This window comes from Doryrhamphus excisus, chromosome 10 (assembly GCF_030265055.1).
Source record: "Doryrhamphus excisus isolate RoL2022-K1 chromosome 10, RoL_Dexc_1.0, whole genome shotgun sequence".
Taxonomy (NCBI): domain Eukaryota; kingdom Metazoa; phylum Chordata; class Actinopteri; order Syngnathiformes; family Syngnathidae; genus Doryrhamphus; species Doryrhamphus excisus.
In genome coordinates this window covers 2406389-2426119 of record NC_080475.1, presented here as the reverse complement: position 1 = coordinate 2426119, position 19731 = coordinate 2406389, and the positions used below count along the sequence as shown (strand labels likewise).

Genomic DNA, 19731 nt, shown 5'->3' with positions numbered 1-19731 from the left:
TAAGTATCTGAAGTCAAGATGTCAAGGTATCGTATGTATTTTTGACCAAGTTTTTTGCAGAAATTTGCTGAAGTACTGAAATCTGAGTTATGTACTCAATGGGATAAGCAAAATAATGTGCCGACACAACACAAATATTTGCTTGAAACAAGTCAAATGGGGAATTTGTTTTGTTTTTTTATTAAATTTATTGGGGCGGCATGGTGGTCTAGTGGTTAGCGCACAGACCTCGCAGCTAAGAGACCAGGGTTCAATTCTTGATATGAAAGTTTAATGTTAGTGCGGCCCGCATAAGTTTGATATGGATGCTGTATGGTATCATGTACCCAGAAAAAATTATTACGTTTGATTAATGTTCATGTTAAAGGTTAAATAACTGTTAATAGTTATCCTCCCTATCCGTGTGGAAGTGGTAAGTTTTTGGCTATTTATGTTGAAAGGAAATTGAACTTGAAGGCTACCGTTTAGGTCGCTAGCTCTCTAGTTTGCGAGTTAGCATGTGTCTCAAGACCCTGCAGTTGCGCAATATGTTGTAAATAAAAAAAAGTATAAATGTGACTATAGTCGTGTTTTGTCATGTCTACAGGGCTCTAATAATGCTTTGTTCATTTTAATCTGAAAAAAATAATTTGTCTACCCACCAACTATATGTGGTTTCTTAAGTTTTTATTATTTGCCATTTTATTATTATTATATTTATTTATTACTGATTGATTGATTTTCTTTATTCTTGATTTGTTTATTTATTTTTCATCTTATTTTGTGCAGAAAAATAAAAATTAAGATATTTGAGAACAGTGGAATGTTTTATCAGAGCTTTTATTGTAGAAAATCAAAACCAAAGCACTGAAAAAATTTGTATATTTTTTTGTTTTTAATAAATGCGTTTTTTTTGGGGGGGGGGGAAACCTGATACGGCCCAGTCTTGCCCAGACCCTAGCTCCAGTGGCCCCCAGGTATATTGAGTTTGAGACCCCTGCTCAAGAGGGTCGCGGGGGTGCTGGAGCCTAAAGTCCCTAAAGTTAGGAACAGACTACTTGTCTTTCAATTATTCCCTATAAGAATGGTTACAAAATACCAGAAGGCATTGTGGTACACTTTAGAGTACTTTCCCTGTATTTTAATGAGTGTCCTATGTAACATTTGCCTCTGAAGATACATTTAATTTGTCCATCCGTACACTCAGATTCAGCTTCTATATAAAGACGTGAGGGAAGTTTGTTGGCATAAAGCTACTCATGTGTGTGTGTGTGTGTGTGTGTGTGTGCACGGTTGCCAAGGACACAGAGTGACAAAGACGGAAACAGCATCAAATTAAGCCGACATTCCCTTGCAAATATGAAGGTGTCCATCTCACAATCCACACAAGACGTTCAGCCAAAAAGTCATGTGATCTGCCTGAAGCAAAGAAGGTATGTTCATTAAAAAAAAAAAGAAAAAAAGAAGTGTTCAAGTGGCAGTCTTAAAATTGGCTGAGCTTTGACGACTTTGAGAAGTTAAAGAACCTTTACATTCCTCGACGACAATGTTTAAAGCACCGAGTTTTACTTTTTGTTGGCTTGCAAGACTTGTTTTCAGGGATGGAACATGGATTCTGGATGACTTTCCGGAATCTGTGTTGTGCTGTGAATATTACACAGGGTGGAAGGTTTCATTTGAACCTTGAAGTAAACCGTTTTGAGTTCAGTGTACTGATCCGACATGACGCTTCTCACACACCGAACGCACTGTCAATGAATTATGGATGATTTTTTTTTTTCATATGAAAGGTGAGTCAAGGTGTTAGATATTGGGTTTTGTGCTGCTGTGGCTTTTCAAATTTTGTTTCTTGTGCCGCACCAAGCAGTTACTATTATTATGGAAATTATATTTTCCTCTGATTTTGCTAAATAGTCAATATAAATTAGTCATCGTAATCGCATTTTGGCGTACACGCACAGGCTATGCAATTTCGGGGATTTTTTGATGGTCGTGAACGCCACTTCTGCACGGTGGCCGAGTGGTTAACACACAGGCCTCACAGCTACGAGACCCGAGTTCAATTCCACCAATTCCAACTCTGTGTGGAGTTTGCATGTTTTCCCCGTGTATAGAGGTTTGATTAGCTTGACAGCAATTAGCTTTGCCTTAGCTTTGTCCGTAGCTAGCTGTAGCTCCACAAATCCACACAGGAGAGCGTTTTGTTTGTAACGAAAAAATATAAAAAATATAAAATAAATATCCACGTTTATTTCCAAGAATACAAACAAAATAGCCGGCCAGCACAATAGTGTTCAACTAACTGAAAATAGACCAAAGAGGTAAGAAAACCGTATGCCTTCTAAGTCTCAAGCGCTAACTGACGGCTAAATGTGAACCAGGAAGTATATCAGCTCTATGCAGCTCTTAAAGGGGAAGTACACTTTTTAACAATGTGTACAAAATCTTATAAAAACATGAATTCCAATAGACCTTTAAACATTTTTAACTATTATATGACGTTATAAATGAAATTATGAATTATTAAACTTCTTTGCACCTATATAATATATATAGTAATATATAATATATATATTGAACATGCCCCTCCAACAACTTCAATCAACTGAGACAAACAGCTTCTTCCCAAGAGCCATTACCATCCTGAACTCAGACATACAACAAGCCCGGTCATTAGTGTAATGCAAATGTGCAATATTTATTTATATAAATAATAATAATAATAATTTATTTATTTAACAACTCAATATACTCAATACAATACACTCATATGTGACTTTTACTCATCTGTATACACCATTCATTATTTGCATTAAGACCCATTCATCATTTGCACTAAAATTAATATAAATTCTGGTGTCTGCAATACATATCTGCTCCTGTGCAATATTATGTGTATATCTTGTATATATCTTGTTAAACTGTCTTTTTTTTACCTTACTTTTTGTATACTTTTTTAACTCAACTATTGCACGAAAAGGAGAAGCTCTCCAATCTTGTTGTACATCTTATAATCTTAATCTTAATAAAGGCTATTACCTTCAATTGCGTACATCAACCGAGTCCAACCACAATCTGGGTTTTCTCCGGGTACTCCGGTTTCCTCCCACATTCCAAAAACATGCTAGGTTAATTAGCGACTCCAAATTGTCCATAGGTATGAATGTGAGTGTGAATGGTTGTTTGTCTATATGTGCCCTGTGATTGGCTGGCCACCAGTCCAGGGTGTACCCCGCTTCTCGCCTGAAGACAGCTGGGATAGGCTCCAGCACTCCCTCCACCCTCGTGAGGATAAGCGGTAGAAAATGAATAAATGAATAATCCCAATTTTTTTGTTGGGCATTACCACTTCCTTGAGGAAGTAAGGGAGTCATACATCATAAGTCTTCCGATTTTCCTCATGTTTGCACGTATCCAGGAGTCTTATTTTTTCTGACGTTCATCTTTGACATCCGCAGTCCGCCTTAGCAGTCTAAAAGGTTTATCTCACACCACGGAGGAATAACTTGAGTGTTGATGATAAAATGTCTAACAAACTGCTGGCGAAGTCGTGAATTGCCGAGTGTAGTGCCCTGGCGCTGCATTCAAGGTGATATCGTTCAAGGAAAAGATGATTATAAAATATTGTAGAGAACATGTACAAGTGTATTGCGGCCTATGCAGTATTACTCTGACCTTCTCCTTTGAGAGCAGCACTCCTTGCAGCTCAAAGAGAAGTTCTACTGTGTGAATTCCATAGACTCTTTGCTGAACCTGTTGAGCTCTATTGTACATGACAACCCAGTTAAGCATTATAAAGTAGCGATGCTCCGATCGGCCACCGATCAATATCTGCTTTAGTAGTGTAGTAGTAGTGTACTTTAGTATATTTTAGTATACACTGTACACTGTTTTCACCAGCAGGTAAGCAGAAGTTAAATATTATTAGGGTATTAGGGATGTCTGATAATTATCGGTATCGATAAATATCGGCCTGATATCAGTTGATATCGGATTTTTTTTTCCCCCGATCATGAAAACCTTCTTCTTCCTTCTCTTTGGAAATCAATCTCCTCCATCCAACCCTGTCTTCTGCATCTGTCTCTCTCACAACAACTACCCTCATGTCCTCCTTCATTACATCCATAAACCTCCTCTCTGACTTCATCTCCAACTAATGAAGTCTAACATGTAATGTCCCTATGATGTACTCGTTCCTGATCCTATCCATCCTGGTCACTCCCAAAAAAATTACTCACCTATTGTGTGCTACTGTAAATAAACCACAAAAATGTAATAGAAAAGGGAGACCTTTTCTGATGTCAACGACATCCAGACTTTCTTATATGGGCTGCCGATGGCCTGCACTCAGTAAACACCGACCTATTTATCTGGAAGTCCTCGGGAGTGCGATCAATCACAGTGGAATGGCCGTTTTGGGTCGGAAGCAGGAAGTCCATAGACCGTATTTTCCAGACAATAAGTCATACTTTTTTTCATAAGATGGCTGTTCCTGCCACTTATAAATGAAAAAAAAAACTGTTTATGTTACATAAACACTGGACACTCGTTCCTGATCCTATCCATCCTGGTCACTCCCAAAAAATTACTCACCTATTGTGCGGTACTGTAAATAAACCACAAAAATGTGACATGGGCTGCTGATGGCCTGCACTCAGTAAACACCAACCTATGTATCTGGAAGTCCTCGGGAGTGCGATCAATCACAGTGGAATGGCCGTTTTGGGTCGGAAGCAGGAAGTCCATATATCGTATTTTCCGGACGATGAGTCACACTTTTTTTCATAGGTTGACTGTTCCTACGACTTATAAATGAAAAAAAATGTTTATGTTACATAAACACTGGACACTCATTCCTGATCCTATCCATCCTGGTCACTCCCAAAAAATTACTCACCTATTGTGCGGTACTGTAAATAAACCACAAAAATGTGACATGGGCTGCCGATGGCGTGCACTCAGTAAACACCGACCTATGTATCTGGAAGTCCTCGGGAGTGCTTGGGAGTGTGATCAATCACAGTGGAATGGCTGTTTTGGGTCGGAAGCAGGAAGTCCATATACCATATTTTCCGGACTATAAGTCATACTTTTTTTCATAGGTTGGCTGTTCCTGCGACTTATAAATGAAAAAAAAATGTTTATGTTACATAAACAATGGACACTCGTTCCTGATCCTATCCATCCTGGTCACTCCCAAAAAATTACTCACTCACTTAGCTGAAACTCTTCTATCACGCATCACACCTGACACTTTTCCTCCACCAGTTCCATCCTGTCTGCACACGCTTCTTCACCTCCTTTTCACAATCTCCATTGTTCCAAGTACTTAAAATTCTCTCTTCTCCCTGTAACCTCACTCATCCACTTGGGTCCCTCTCATTCACACACATATCTTCATTCCTCTGCTTTCCAGGGGAAACTCCACTCTTCTAGCATCTCCAACCGATATTTAAAAAATGTTGTATAGAATACATGTGTTCATTCTACCATAGGAGATATGTCATGTTACACATCCCGATATCGGTATAGGAAATTGAGAGTTGGACAACATCGGGATATCACATCCCTAATTATTATGCTAAACACTGATGTTCAACACAGCTATTTTACTGGATCCAACTAGTGTAGTGTACTTACAGTAATGCTATTGTTATTCATTCACGTATCATTCTAATTTGGCTCATTTTATTGACTGGATCGTTCGATGCTTACATGCTTCCTCAGGATGTGGTCTCAGAGGTCCTGTGTAGTCACCGCGGGGGTCGTAATAATGGGAACGTTCCTGAATTTAGGGAAACAAAAGAAAGAGATAGCATCAGATTGTCTCCGACCTGAAGTGACCCCTTGATGCACGACATTTGCGGGTGTGTGGAGGGTTTCCCAACAGACAGATGTTTTTGTTTTTTTTGTCTTAGTGGCGCCTCGTCTTTATTGGTTCACCTTTGTGCATCCTGAACAATAAAAGGGGATAGAATCTAATCAGAAAGCTTTAATGTTTATAGAAAGGACAGATTATGTAATAACAACAATGACAACAATGGAGGCTTATTAGTTCATATCCGTGCTTCCCCATTATTGTCATGCCCCCCCTCTCAGGGACAGAATTTTGTTTTGGCCTGACTTGACTGAACTTGAAACTGAAAAAAGGAAAATGCAACAAACAAGCGTATTCAAGAGTCAAATTGCATGTTGAGTACTCTAATTTTGTACATATTGGTAGGTTTGCATTGACCCCCCCCCCCCCCCCCCCCCCCGGCCCAACTATTTAAGAAGTTCTGGTTTATACGAAGTATGCTTTATTTGCTGTATACAGTAAATTGATTGTCTGTTTTACTTTTTCTGCCCTCTCCCTCCGTGTGTGACAATACCGCTCTTTAAAAGTATATTTTAGGAGCTTTTAGTGAAATCTAAGCTGGGATATACAGTATACATATATATATATATAAAACATGCAATGTTCTATAAAATATGTTTTCATTATATTTGTTCTTTCTGGCGGCTGCACACTACGATCTGGAAGATCTAGAAAGCTTTCTGTGTGGGTTATTGTGTGGAGCTGCTCTATAGGAGTTCACAACTCGAGAACACTGACTAACATAATAATCCTAACAATAACGCGGGGAGGCTGCACGGCGGTCGAGTTGCTAGTGCGCAAGCCTCACAGCTTGGAAACCCGAGTTTGATTCCACCCTCGGCCATCTTTGTGTGGAGCTTGTATGTTTTCCACGTGCATGCGTGGGTTTTCTCCGGGTACTCCGGTTTCCTCCCACATTCCAAAAACATGCTAGGTTAATTGGCGACTCCAAATTGTCCATAGGTATGAATGTGAGTGTGAATGGTTGTTTGTCTATATGTGCCCTGTGATTGCCTCTTTTTCACACTTTCGATGACTTTGGACTTGACTTAATATTACTTTGACACCAACGACTCAGGACTTGACTCGGACTTTAGCCTGGTGACTTGAAAATGCTTGACATTTTCAGTGAATGAGTAAAAGTAAAGGCTGCATGGCGGACGAGTGGTTAGCGCACAGGCCACACAGCTAGGAGACCGGGGTTCGATTCCGCCTTCGGCCATCTCTGTTTGGAGTTTGCATGTTTTTCCCCGTGCATGCATAGGTTTTCTCCGTGTACTCCGGTTTCCTCCCACATTCCAAAAACATGCTAGGTTAATTGGCGACTCCAAATTGTCCATAGGTATGAATGTGAGTGTGAATGGTTGTTTGTCTATATGTGCCCTGTGATTGGCTGGCCACCAGTCCAGGGATAGGGAGCCAGGGATAGGCTCCAGCACCCCCGTGACCCTCGTTCACAGAAGAAAATGAATGAATTAATGATTGTTTTTTTTCTGGCAAATGTGACTTTTAATTAAAACTATTCTGAAGGCAAGTTTGCTGTTAAGACTGAAAACATTAGTGTGGACATATTGGGAGTAGAAAATGATAAATCCTCACAAATCTATACGTGTTTTGAATGCTAACTGCGAGTTATTGATCTCCGTTCCATCAGTGTGAACAGCGAAAGGTTTCATTAGTTTATCTATCCATTTACCCCGCTCCGGTATACGGATGGATTCTCCTCTGCAGGGATAGCGTCACCCTCGGCCACACCTTTCCCCCCCTCCCCTCAACTGTTTACTCAGCCCTTTCTGCACCTCTGCATATTTTCTAAATTGCCTCCTCCCTTCATCCCTCCCTCTTCTTTTCTCTTGCTCTTACAGCCGCATAGCTCTCATGGACGTTGCTGTGTGTGTCTGATGCAGAGTCGTGCTTTCCGACTTGTTAGGGTGGTTGGCCAGCCAATTGGAAGCCACATACAACCGTTCACATTCTACTCTACTTAATGGTAGTTTTTCTGAGCTACCTCGGTATGTCTCGTTCTGTCCGCAAGTGACAGCTTTGAGGGATGACGGTGTCCCGGGCAATTGCTTCATGATTTCTGAGTCACTGCTTTGTGTTGGAGCGCTGGGGCTTAGTCATGAAAATCGGGGTAATTGGATGAAAAGGTTCCACATCCATGGCAACAAAGATCATCACCTGGCCTCTTTTTCCACCTCAAATCAAAAAGAATTGAACACCAGCAGGACTCCAAAGATGCCAGACAGCAAATATGAGTAATGAACTTGAAGCAATGAGCGTTAACGACAAAATAATAAAGATATTTGTATTCCATGAACATGGGAGTGAATCAACCATTTTCTCAATTTATCCGTATTGATAAAAGACTCAAGCAGGCACAGATGAAGGATGGGCGCCATGACAACCAGTAGTCTAATAAAGGAAAAACTAACAGCCTTGGAGATGCACGCATTAACATGATTTAGCTCAGTAAATAACAATTTTAACTTCATTTAAAGCAACAGAAAGGACTAATTGCTTTGTGAAGTGTAATCTAAGCTATTCCTAGCCATCCATTTTCTATGACGATTATCCTCATTAGGGTCAAGGGGGTATGCTGGAGCCTATCCCAGCTAACTTCGGGCGAGAGGCGGGGTACACACTGGAGTGGTCGCTAGCCAATCACAGGGCACCTTCATTCATTCATTCATTTTCTACCGCTTTTTCCTCACAAGGGTGGTGGGGGTGCTGGAGCCTATCCCAGCTGTCTTCAGGTGAGAGGCGGGGTACACCCTGGACTGGTCGCCAGCCAATCACAGGGCACCTATAGACAAGCTATTCCTAGCCATCCATTTTCTATGACGATTATACTCATTACGGTCAAGGGGGTATGCTGGAGCCTATCCCAGCTGACTTCGGGCGAGAGGCGGGGTACACACTGGAGTGGTCGCTAGCCCATCACAGGGCACCTTCATTCATTCATTCATTCATTTTCTACCGCTTTTTCCTCACGAGGGTCGCCGGGGTGCTGGAGCCTATCCCAGCTGTCTTCGGGCGAAAGGCGGGGTACACACTGGACTGGTCGCCAGCCAATCACAGGGCACCTATAGACAAGCTATTCCTAGCCATCCATTTTCTATGACGATTATACTTATTAAGGTCAAGGTGGTATGCTGGAGCCTATCCCAGCTGACTTCGGGCGAAAGGCGGGGTACACACTGGAGTGGTCGCTAGCCAATCACAGGGCACCTTCATTCATTCATTCATTTTCTACCGCATTTTCCTCACGAGGGTCGCGGGGGTGCTGGAGCCTATCCCAGCTGTCTTCGGGCGAGAGGCGGGGTACACCCTGGACTGGTCGCCAGCCAATCACAGGGCACCTATAGACAAAAAAACATTAACAGCCAATGAACGAATGTGGGTGGCAACAGGAGTCTCCGGAGCGGGGATTCGAACCCGATCACCTAGCTGTGTGGCCAGCATGCAACCACTAACCATCGTGCGTGTTAGGCATTAAATGTGAGGCATTTGTGTTTCATTCTAATGGTCTAACTAATGGTCACAGAAGATCTGGCTTCAGGTCAGTGGCGGTTGGTGCATTTCATACAATGGCATTCAGTAAACCACGGGGACCGCCAAGGTTACATTGATTTCTCAAAAGAGAATAAAACTTTCTTCCACCTTTCAATGTCCCATGTTTGGCGCTCTAGCGCAAAGCACGGTCCTTGCTCTCGCTTCACCTCTGTGGGCGGGTCTGTGCAGAGCTGAAAGTGAGGGTTGGAGGACCGCGCTTCTTCCATGTCAGACATGATGAATAGTTGATGAAAATGTTTCCAACATGTCTACCTGCATTCTTTCACCAAGTCGGTCTGCATGAATACATTCTTGGATGTGTCTATCATGTATTCCGTGGGGAGTCGTGTACTAGGATATACACAACACTATCGCAATCATGTTGCTTCCCAGGCACAGGTTGACATGCAAGGCTTCATAGTAGTCAAGTGCTAATGATGAGCGATATGAATTCATGTTTGATTCCCTTCTCCACAAACACTTTTTCTGATGCATGTGACTTTTCTATCATTCATCCATTTTCTATGCCGCGGAGGTATGCTGGAGCCTATCCCAGCTGATTTCAGGCGAGAGGCGGGGTACACCCTGGACTGGTGGCCAGCCAATCACAGGGCACATATAGACAAACAACCATTCACACTCACATTCATACCTATGCACAATTTGGAGTCGCTAATTAACCTAGCATGTTTTTGGAATGTGGGAGGAAACAGCGGTACCCGGAGAAAACCCAAGCAGAGACTCGAACCCAGGTCACAGAACCCACCGTGCAGCCCACTTTCCATCATGTATTCTTGAAACAGAGAAGGTTTTGTAATCTTGGTGTTAATATTATTAATAATAATACATTTTAATTGTATAGCGTTTTCAGAGTACTCGCTTTACAGTGAATAAAATAAAATAAAATAAAATTTGTTATATTTGTGGTATTATTTATGGAAAAATGTCACAAGCAACACTGCGGAATTTAACAAGCCATTTCTGCAAATATGGTGCCTCACGTAGTTAATACTTTACACCAGAAGATGGCGGACATTTGTACTACATCTGTGCTACGTTTATACAATTTGAAGCCCGTTGTCCACACACAGCGTGCTTGGGGTGGAAGGTGTCATATTTGGTGTCTATTCTATCTATTTATTCTCCACATTATTATTATTATTATTATTATTTATTATTACTTATCTTCTTTTGTGTCTGTTATTATATGGGAGCCAGGCAACGACATTTCGTTGGCAATTTCACTACTGTGTTTTTGTGCAATGACAATAAAGGGAGTCTATCTATCTATCTATTTACAATACAATAACCTGGAAGAATGAGAATATTCACAGTATACACTAAGTACTTTATAGCTCTCTATGCAATAATAGCCGTTGGGGCAGCAGTTCTGTTCAAGATCCTGCCTTAAATGATGATGATGGCTGGGTTTGCTTGACAGATGAGCAAGTACCATAAATTGCTCAGACATTTTGATGAGCTGATATCCTGATGAGCCTGATGACGTCATAATATTCACATTAGTAGCAGAGAAGGCCTTGCTGACCCTGAGGGTTGCTGACACAAACAATAAAACACAGAAAACTCTATAAAGTACTGTAATGCCAACTCCTAAAGGTCCTCATAGAAGTACAATGGGCCTGACTACTAGCATCGACTACTATAGCCATCTTGCTGAGTTAATGAAGTCTACATCAGAGGTTGCCTACAGCCACAGCTGTTCATTGCAAGGTATTTTGACGTGGCGCTAATTAGTAACCTTGACAGTTGTTTATTTTTGCAAACCGCACACCCGGTGAATATCGGAGACTCTGCAGTTAATTAAATCGAGGAATTAATCGGAGCATTTTATGGTAAATATGGTGTTATTATTTTAGGTGCAGCTAATACTGTACTTCACACGATTCCCAAGAGTCGAAAAGAGTTAACGAACTCTACATCAGAGGTTGCCTACAGCCACAGCTGTTCATTGCAAGGTATTTTGACGTGGCACTAATAGGTAACCTTGACAGCTGTTTATTTTTGCAAACCGCACACTCGGTGAATATCGGAGACTCTGCAGTTAATTAAATCGAGGAATTAATCTTAGCATTTTATGGTAAATATGGTGTTATTATTTTAGGTGCAGCTAATACTGTACTTCACATGACTCCCAAGAGTCGTCAACACTGTATTTTCATCAGTGTACTTACTTTCTTCCATTGCATTGAGTGCGTGGACAGGACGGCAGGACGGTCGCAGTGAAAAATGTCGCTCTGGGAGAAAAAAAAAAAAAAACGTTGCACGTACAGGAAACCGTTTGACTGATCCCAATGGTACCTAGCAGCCAAAAACAATTTCTAATCACGAGTGGGCGCCATAATCAAGTCCACATCCTGTTTTGATGGTTCACCTGATGCGGAATCACGAACACTGAAGCCAGGCATCCACTCCAGAGTCAGTGACCGAGTCATGGCTAGCAGCCACCAGGCGGAAGGATGAAGTGGGATCTGGGTGACCTGAGGAGGAAATTGGTTTTATTTTTTGACAACAGGAGCAAAATATAATAGAAAACTTTCCCTCGCTGTGACTCATGGTGTTGAAACTGACTTGCAGCCCCCCCCCCCCCAAAATAGCCCAATAATCACATCTGGACCAACACATCTTCTCTATATGATTGTGTCTCCCCAATGGCCTCCCCTTTCTCTGTGAGAGCTGTTATGTGGAGACAACAGCTGATGCTCTCTCAGATAGAAATAGAACGTTATGAGATATTTTCTTTCACTTTCTTTTCTTCTGTCAGATACGACTCTTCATCCACCATGACGGAGGAAGCAGAAATGGACAGAAGGTGAAATATGGCGCCACACTTTTGATTTGTTTGATCTTTGACGAGTCAGTCAGTTGATAAAATGCAGATTATTTGGGATTATTTTCACTTCTGCCACCCATTTTGTGATACACATGACTACCAAGCATAGGATTGGGAAGGAATATCTCAATCAAAACCAGGTCTTCCCGATGTTGTGGCCAACATGCTAACCACTCCGTCACCGTGCGGCCCCAGCGGTAGTACCAGAGTACGATAAAATTGAATAAAATAGACAAAAAATTGATGAAAATAGAGAATAGAACATAGAAAGCTTTCCACATCTTCCAGAATCTGCACCTATTCCAGCTTTATTTCCTTCAATTTCCAAAACGGTCCGTTTTAATTTATTCCACCCACGGCCCGCCTCCAGGCACACCCACTCTGCTCTAATTGGTCACACTACCAAACTTTCCCAAAGACTTCCAGACAACTACCGAACCCCACTTTCTAATTTTGCCGTATAGGAGTTGATAATTAAAGCTGCACAGCGGTCGAGTGGTTAGCGCCCAGGCCTCACAGCTAGGAGACAGAGTTCGATTCCGCCCTCGGCCATCTCTGTGTGGAGTTTGCATGTTCTCCCCTTTAAGAGTGCATAGAGCTGATATACTTCCTGGTTCACATTTTGCCGTCAGTTAGCGCTTGAGCGTTACTAGAAGGCATACGGTTTTCTTACCTCTTCTGTCTATTTTCAGTTAGTTGAACACTATTGTGCTAGCCAGCTATTTTGTTTGTATTCTTGGAAATAAACGTGGATATTTTTTTATATTTTTAAAATTATTGATACAAACAAAACGCTCTCCTGTGTGGATTTGTGGAGCTACAGCTAGCTACGGACACTGCCTGTGGAGTTCAACTTATGTTAATAGACTGATGTGTTAGTCATAACCCTAACCTTAACCCTAACCTTAACCTTAACCTTAACCCTAACCCTAACCCTAAGTCAAAGCTAAATGCTCTCAAGCTAATCAAACCTCGAAACACGGGGAGAACATGCAAACTCCACACAGAGTTGCCCGAGGGTGGAATTGAACTCGGGTCTCCTAGCTGTGTGGCCTGCGTGCTAACCACTCTTTAAAAAAATATGAAATTAAATATCTACATTATCAGTGATGTGATGTGTTTAGTGTCCCTTCCCATTTTCTCCTCCCATCCTCCCCATCCAATATCATCAAGGTCAAAACCTGTCAGCAAGCTTTCAAAGCTTCTCTTTCTGTTTATCTCAAGGTTTATTTGAGAGTCTTTGAAAAAGCATGCTTTTGACAGCAAGCGCTTTGCGTTACTTATCATCATGTCTCAACGCATTTTTCTTTCTTTTTTTTTTTTTTTTTGCCTGTGGCTGTACTTTGTTGTACGAAATGATCCGAAAACGCAGGCTGAGCAAATGGGGTGGGGATCTTCAAAACAACCATTTGGGGCGATGAGCGTTGTATCGTTATTATGGACGTTGTTGAAGTTGAGAGTAGAAGAGTCACCCCCTACCGTCAGGCTATGGAGGAAAAAGTGGATTACTTTGCATTTGGAGCATGGAGAAGAAGAAGAAAAAAAAACGGCTTTTGGGGCAGAAGGAGCGATAGAGAGAAGAGGAGGAGGAGGAGGAGGAGGAGAAGAGGAGCGTCACAAGAGGATGATGTTGAACTCCTCTTTTGCTGCAGGCTGCAGCCCACTTTGCAGAATAAATAATTTCCACTATCAGTGCCACTCAAAAGAGGTCAGTCTTATTTGGATCTTTGAAATAATAATAAAAAAAAATCTACAATGATAAAGAAGCATTCGAAATGCATTCTAATTGCATGAGATTAATTATGAATCATAAAGAAAATGAAAGGGGGGGAAAGCAGGGCCAGTATTAGATCATGCTCTACGGGCGTTATAGTAAACATGAAACGTGTCCAATGGAGGCTCCAGGCCGTAGCTTCAAGCAGGAGTGAGCTGATAAAGGTGGTGGTGCAAGGATACCGTGACGACTCGGAGCTTGAGGCAATAAAAGTCGACGTACACATGGGTGCAAAGTATATCAGAGCAGCATTATCTGAGAAAGAGGGAGAGAGAGAGAGGGGGAAAAAGTAGCGCTGTAAGCTAAGTGATAAGGTCGAGATACAGAACGGAATAAGTTCCTTAAAGCGTCGACACTCAGGAGTAGCAACTCTCTTCACTTCACTTCCTGCAGCTTTCAGTGGCCCTCCTACACTATTGTAACGTTGCTGGGAAAGGCTGATAAAAGCTCGGACAAAGCTACACAAACACATTTTTTTTTCTGAGATGCTGCCAAATGGGAAACCAAAGGAAAAAAAAACATGTCCTCCGCTGCCAATTACGTGATATGCATAATCCATGCGTGTTGTGTATGGACTACTCGTTGAATTCAATCATTCCCAAAAGTTGAAGTTGTACCAGGTCATTTATAACCACTAGGGGGCAGAAAGACTCAAACACAATGGCAGCATGTAGACTCCTGTCTCCAACTTTTTTCCACTAACGGGTAATCTAACTAATTACTCTTACTAATTACTGTCAGTATAACGCCGTTACTGCACGTTACTGAAGCCGCCTAAAAATATACACTTCATAACTGATCTGCAGCGCAGTGAAAGTGTGAGAGTGGTGCAGAGTGACAAGTGAGAGCAATGAGGATTGGCTAAGGTTTTAGTAAAATTACGTCTTCAGCCAATCAGAGAACTTGAGTGGGCGGGTGTTTAGAGCACATCGAGTGACAATACAGCGTTTGCCAATGGGAAGTACAGACACTACTTTAACCAGGTTGAGGTAAAAGGTAAAAATGTACACGTCGAATGTACATTATTCATTCAGTCATTCATTTTCTACCGCTTATCCTCACAGGGCGTGCTGGAGCCTATCCCAGCTGTCTTTGGGGGAGAGGTGGGGTACACCCCAGCACAGGGCACATATAGACAAACAACCATTCACACTCACATTCATGGAGATCATGCAAACTCCACACAAAGATGGCCGATTGTGGAATTGAACTCGGGTGTCCTAGCTGTGAGGCCTGCATGCTAACCACTCGAACGCCGTGCAGCCGAATGTACATTATGTCCCCGAAAAAATACTTGGGGATGGGGGGAGTAATGCAGTAGTTACTTTTACTGGTAACTATTTACTTTTGTAGTCGAGTAACTCAGTTAGTAACTCTGTTACTTTTTTGGAGAAGTAACTAGTAACTATAACTAATTACTTTTTTAAAGTAACGTCCCCAACACTGCTCGTACGTGTTGATGCTGCTGCTCGAGTCCTGACTAGCACCAGGAAATATGACCACACGAGTCCAGTACTCGGCTGCACGGCGGTCGAGTGGTTAGCGCGCAGACCTCACAGCTAGGAGACCCGAGTTCAATCCCACCCTCGGCCATCTCTGTGTGGAGTTTGCATGTTCTCCCCGTGCATGCGGGGGTTTTCTCCGGGTACTCCGGTTTCCTCCCACATTCCAAAAACATGCTAGGTTAATTGGTGACTCCAAATTGTCCATAGGTATGAATGTGAGTGTGAATGGTTGTTTGTCTATATGTGCCCTGTGATTGGCTGGCCACCAGTCCAGGGTGTACCCCACCTCTCGCCCGAAGACAGCTGGGATAGGCTCCAGCAGGGTAAGGGTAAGCGAAAGAAAATGAATGAATGAACGACTGAGTCCAGTACTCGGGTCTCTGTGTTGACTTCCTGTTAATATTTTTGTACACCAACAAAGAAACACATTCATACGTCATTGCACATGGAGGAAATGGATGTCAAGCTGCATGCAGTACAAAACAACACTCAAACTGACCACTGGAATTGTGCGAGTGTTGTAGGAGCCCTCCCTTCTCAAAGTCCTCCTTATACCTGCAAAACATGCACTCACACACACACACACAGGAGGAGACAAAGCAGCAGCAGGGAGACAGAGAAGGGGATGATGTCCTGCCGTTTGCTCTAAGTTACCCAATTTCACACATCAAAGAAGCAGTAATCATGTATTTGCATAGTGAAAAGCTAAGAATCAAACAGGCTAAACCTGAATTTAGAGGTGAAACAGCAAGGGCATGGTAAAATAATAAGGTAGAGCCCATAACAATGCTGTGGTTTTCTCTATTTAAGGACATGCTGGCATTATCACAAATCTTAACAACTGAATTAATTCCTTCCCCAGCATTGTTGGTGTTTACAAACTCCATTGGAAGACAACACGAGGAATACATACTTTCTGTCCGACATGCTAACTCAGCTTTAGTGGTCGTGGTTGGCCTGCAGAGCAGAAACCAGAAGGCACACTGGTTAGATTAGCGCACACAACACTAAAAAGGATGCACGTTCGGGGTCATGAGGGAAGCAGTCTAAGTAGGGATGACCTCCCATCCCATGCTCTAGTTGCCTCTTCCAGTTCCGCTGGGGTAACACTGAGGTTTTTCTAGGCCAGCTGTGAGACATAAACCCTCCAGCATGCCATAGGTTTGCCCCGAGGCCTCCTACCCCGACTAAGCAGAGGCAACACTAACCCATCTGTAAATATCATTCTCTATGCTACTACAAAAAAACAAAAAAAACAAACCCGCGGTACGTGAATCCCACTCCCAATACCCAAGGTGGATGTCTTTGAGTGAGGGGTTCTGGGCTTATCTTGGGAGGAAACCCGGGGTTAAACCTCAGGGACAATGGAGACAGTTCTCCGTTGACAAGGTGGAAGGAATCAGGAAAATCAAAGCATCCCTATAATGAACTCTTGTGTGACAAAGGGCAGCCTTGGTGGAGTTTACGACCAGCTACCGTAGTCCTTGCTAAGTCATGAAAAACCTCCATGCATGTTTACAAAGTAGTGAGGAACCGCTCTACTCCAAAACCTCCTGAATATGAAGTTCAACTCCTCTCCAGTAGGAAGGCAATAGCCACATTTACATGCATCCATCCATACATTTTCCTCCACTTATCCAGGTCCGGGTCATGGGGGCAGCAGTCTCAGTGGGGAAGCCCAGACTTCCCGGTCCCTGGCCACCTTGTCCAGCTCCACCGGGAGGACACCAAGGCGTTCCCAGGCCAGACTTGTGAATGGCGTATAGAAGGGTTTAGATTCTGTTCCACAGATGGCGCTAATGCACACGAAAGCTGCTTACCAACCGCCAATAAACAACAGAAGAAGAAAAACACTACAAAGAAGAACGCAGTCTGACAACTTTCCGATTGAGCGGGTACAAGATACCTCAATCGGATTGGGGAAAGGAATATTCCACCCCTGTGAATTCCGATTATATATTCATTCGGGTTGGCATTTTCCTTTCGGAATGAGGTGTATACAAAGGTTCAATTCTTTCCGTTTGAGTGAATAAACCGAATGCAATTTGAATATTTGGGTCCATGTATACGTGGATCCATTACTGAACTGGTATATGAAACAAATCAGATTGAAGCGGGTGCGGTACCATTACCGACTGTGCACTGGTACATTCCTGCATGAACCCAAGTCACATTACAGATGGTGGGAATACCTGATTTGTCTTCCCCTCCCATCTGCACCTCCTCTTCTCCCTGGAAGAATAAGCAAAGGGCAGCGTTTTTCCTCTCAATAAATAAAAAACTCTTCCTCGCGATGGATAGAGCAACGACGGGAAATGGCGGCATCAGGATTTGAGGTAGGGAGCTTTGAGCAAAGTGGACAGAGAACGATAACATCACGGACCGGAAAGCCAATGATAAAAAGGAAAAGGAGAGGGCTTTGCAGGTAGCAGACAGGACTCTCCAAACTGCCAAGGGGTTGGGGGGGGGGGGTTGTACGGAGTAGATACAGAGACCTCACTACATTGACAAATAGTCACAGTCGTCCATAGGCAGTAATGAAAGCCATTTTTCTGGATTTTGCAGTGTAGCGTTGCAAGAACCAGTGAAAAATCTAGCATGTGTGCGTTTAGAAAGGTCGGTGATAAATGCTAAGAATGGATCTGATAATAGAAAGAAAGCCGTATAAGGAGGTCAAAGTGCAAGTGGGCCTCACCAGACATTTCCATGAAAAAAATGTCAGCCATAATGGGGTTGGCATGCACCGTCCGTACATGTCAGATCCGCCGTTTTTTTTTCCCCCCCCACGGCCACTAACACAGGGTCCCGCTCCGCCTTAGCAGTGAGAGCATCTGAGGGTAAGATAAAAAAAGGGACAAGGCTAAAACACAATCAAAGGTTAACATGGCAACTTGGGACACGTCATTTGCCGACCCATTAAACAGGTATGCCGCATTGCTATAATTACTCTTATGCTCATTTCCGTCTGAACTTGTTCATAACCCTGCCCTAATTGGCCTTCGTGCTTCCGTTATCACGACATTAACCTCTTTGGATGTCGGAGCGCCGCAGATGCTTTTGCAGCTGAACTGAGAATTGGTCATGTGACACAAGAGACCCGCATTCGCATTCAGTCAGAAGTCCATTCCCGTCCTTTCATTCTTCTATCCATCTAAATAATTCCGGTTGCTCAAATCCTACTCGTTCTGCTCGGTTCTCGTCTTTATTTGCCTCTACCCCAGAAGCACTTTATACTTCCCGGGGGTGTCATGTACTTGAAACAATAAGGCCATTAGCGCCTACTTGTCTCAACCTATGTTCACACTTGAAGAACAGTGCAAGTGGGAAACTTAAGAGACACAAACCTCTGGGATGGTTCCAGCTTTCCCGAGTTGGTCTGCTAACAAAGACCGACATTGTTAAGTGGGCTACATCACCAGCCATAAAAGCGACTACAATCTTCCATACATAATGAATATCTACAACTGTCAAGCCCATCAGATGAGGATGGCAGAGTCCATTAGGCTCGTACCGTGGGCTTTGGCGAATTAGGCAGACCTACATTTTCAACACGTGCATTATTTAATCATCACTACCGGGGCAGAGGGCCTGGAGCCCGAGGCGGGGCCTGGGGCTTCAGTGGAGAAGCACTGCCTTGTATGGAGCCCTAATGAGGGTAGTGGGCAAAGTTGTTTGGGTGGGTCAGTATAGGGTGATGCGTTGATGGGTCACATACACTTAAAGAACACAACTGGAGTTGTCATCAAAAGTGAGTGCAAACAAAAACATCCAAACATTCTTCACTTTATTTGATAAAAACTTTACAAGATGAATGGTGCCAGTTCCCGAACAACAAGATATGTATGATACATGAACATAACTGGGCTGCATGGCGATCGAGTGGTTAGCGTGCAGGCTACAGAGCTAGGAGACCCGAGTTCGATTGCACCCTCGGCCATCTCTGTGTGTAGTTTCTCCCCGTGCGTGTTTGGGTTTTCTCCGGGTATTCCGGCTTCTTCCCACATTCCAAAAACATGCTAGGTTAATTGGCGACTCCAAATTGAATTCATTCATTCATTTTCTATCGCTTATCCTCACGAGGGTCGCGGGGGTGCTGGAGCCTATCCCAGCTGTCTTGGGGCGAAAGGCAGGGTACACCCTGGACTGGTGGCCAGCCAATCACAGGGCACATATAGACAAACAACCATTCACACTCACATTCATACCTATG

At 43.0% G+C, this 19731-nt stretch overlaps 1 protein-coding gene across 8 annotated transcripts in view; it reads right to left on the bottom strand.

The window, feature by feature from the left end:
- The window catches only part of fxyd5 (FXYD domain containing ion transport regulator 5), a 71053-nt gene that overhangs the window by 15912 nt on the left and 35410 nt on the right, over positions 1-19731 (bottom strand). For 3 of the 8 annotated variants that reach the window (XM_058083699.1, XM_058083695.1, XM_058083700.1), the window contains 3 exons: positions 11784-11889; positions 11584-11646; positions 5695-5764 (listed from right to left, as the gene is read on the bottom strand). The gene's annotated coding sequence lies outside the window, so the exon portion shown is untranslated. Of the gene's footprint in view, positions 1-4648; positions 4785-4952; positions 5099-5694; positions 5765-11583; positions 11711-11783; positions 11890-16020; positions 17500-19731 lie in introns of those variants that run through there. The other 5 variants (XM_058083692.1, XM_058083698.1, XM_058083694.1 and 2 more) reach the window with 5 other exon arrangements.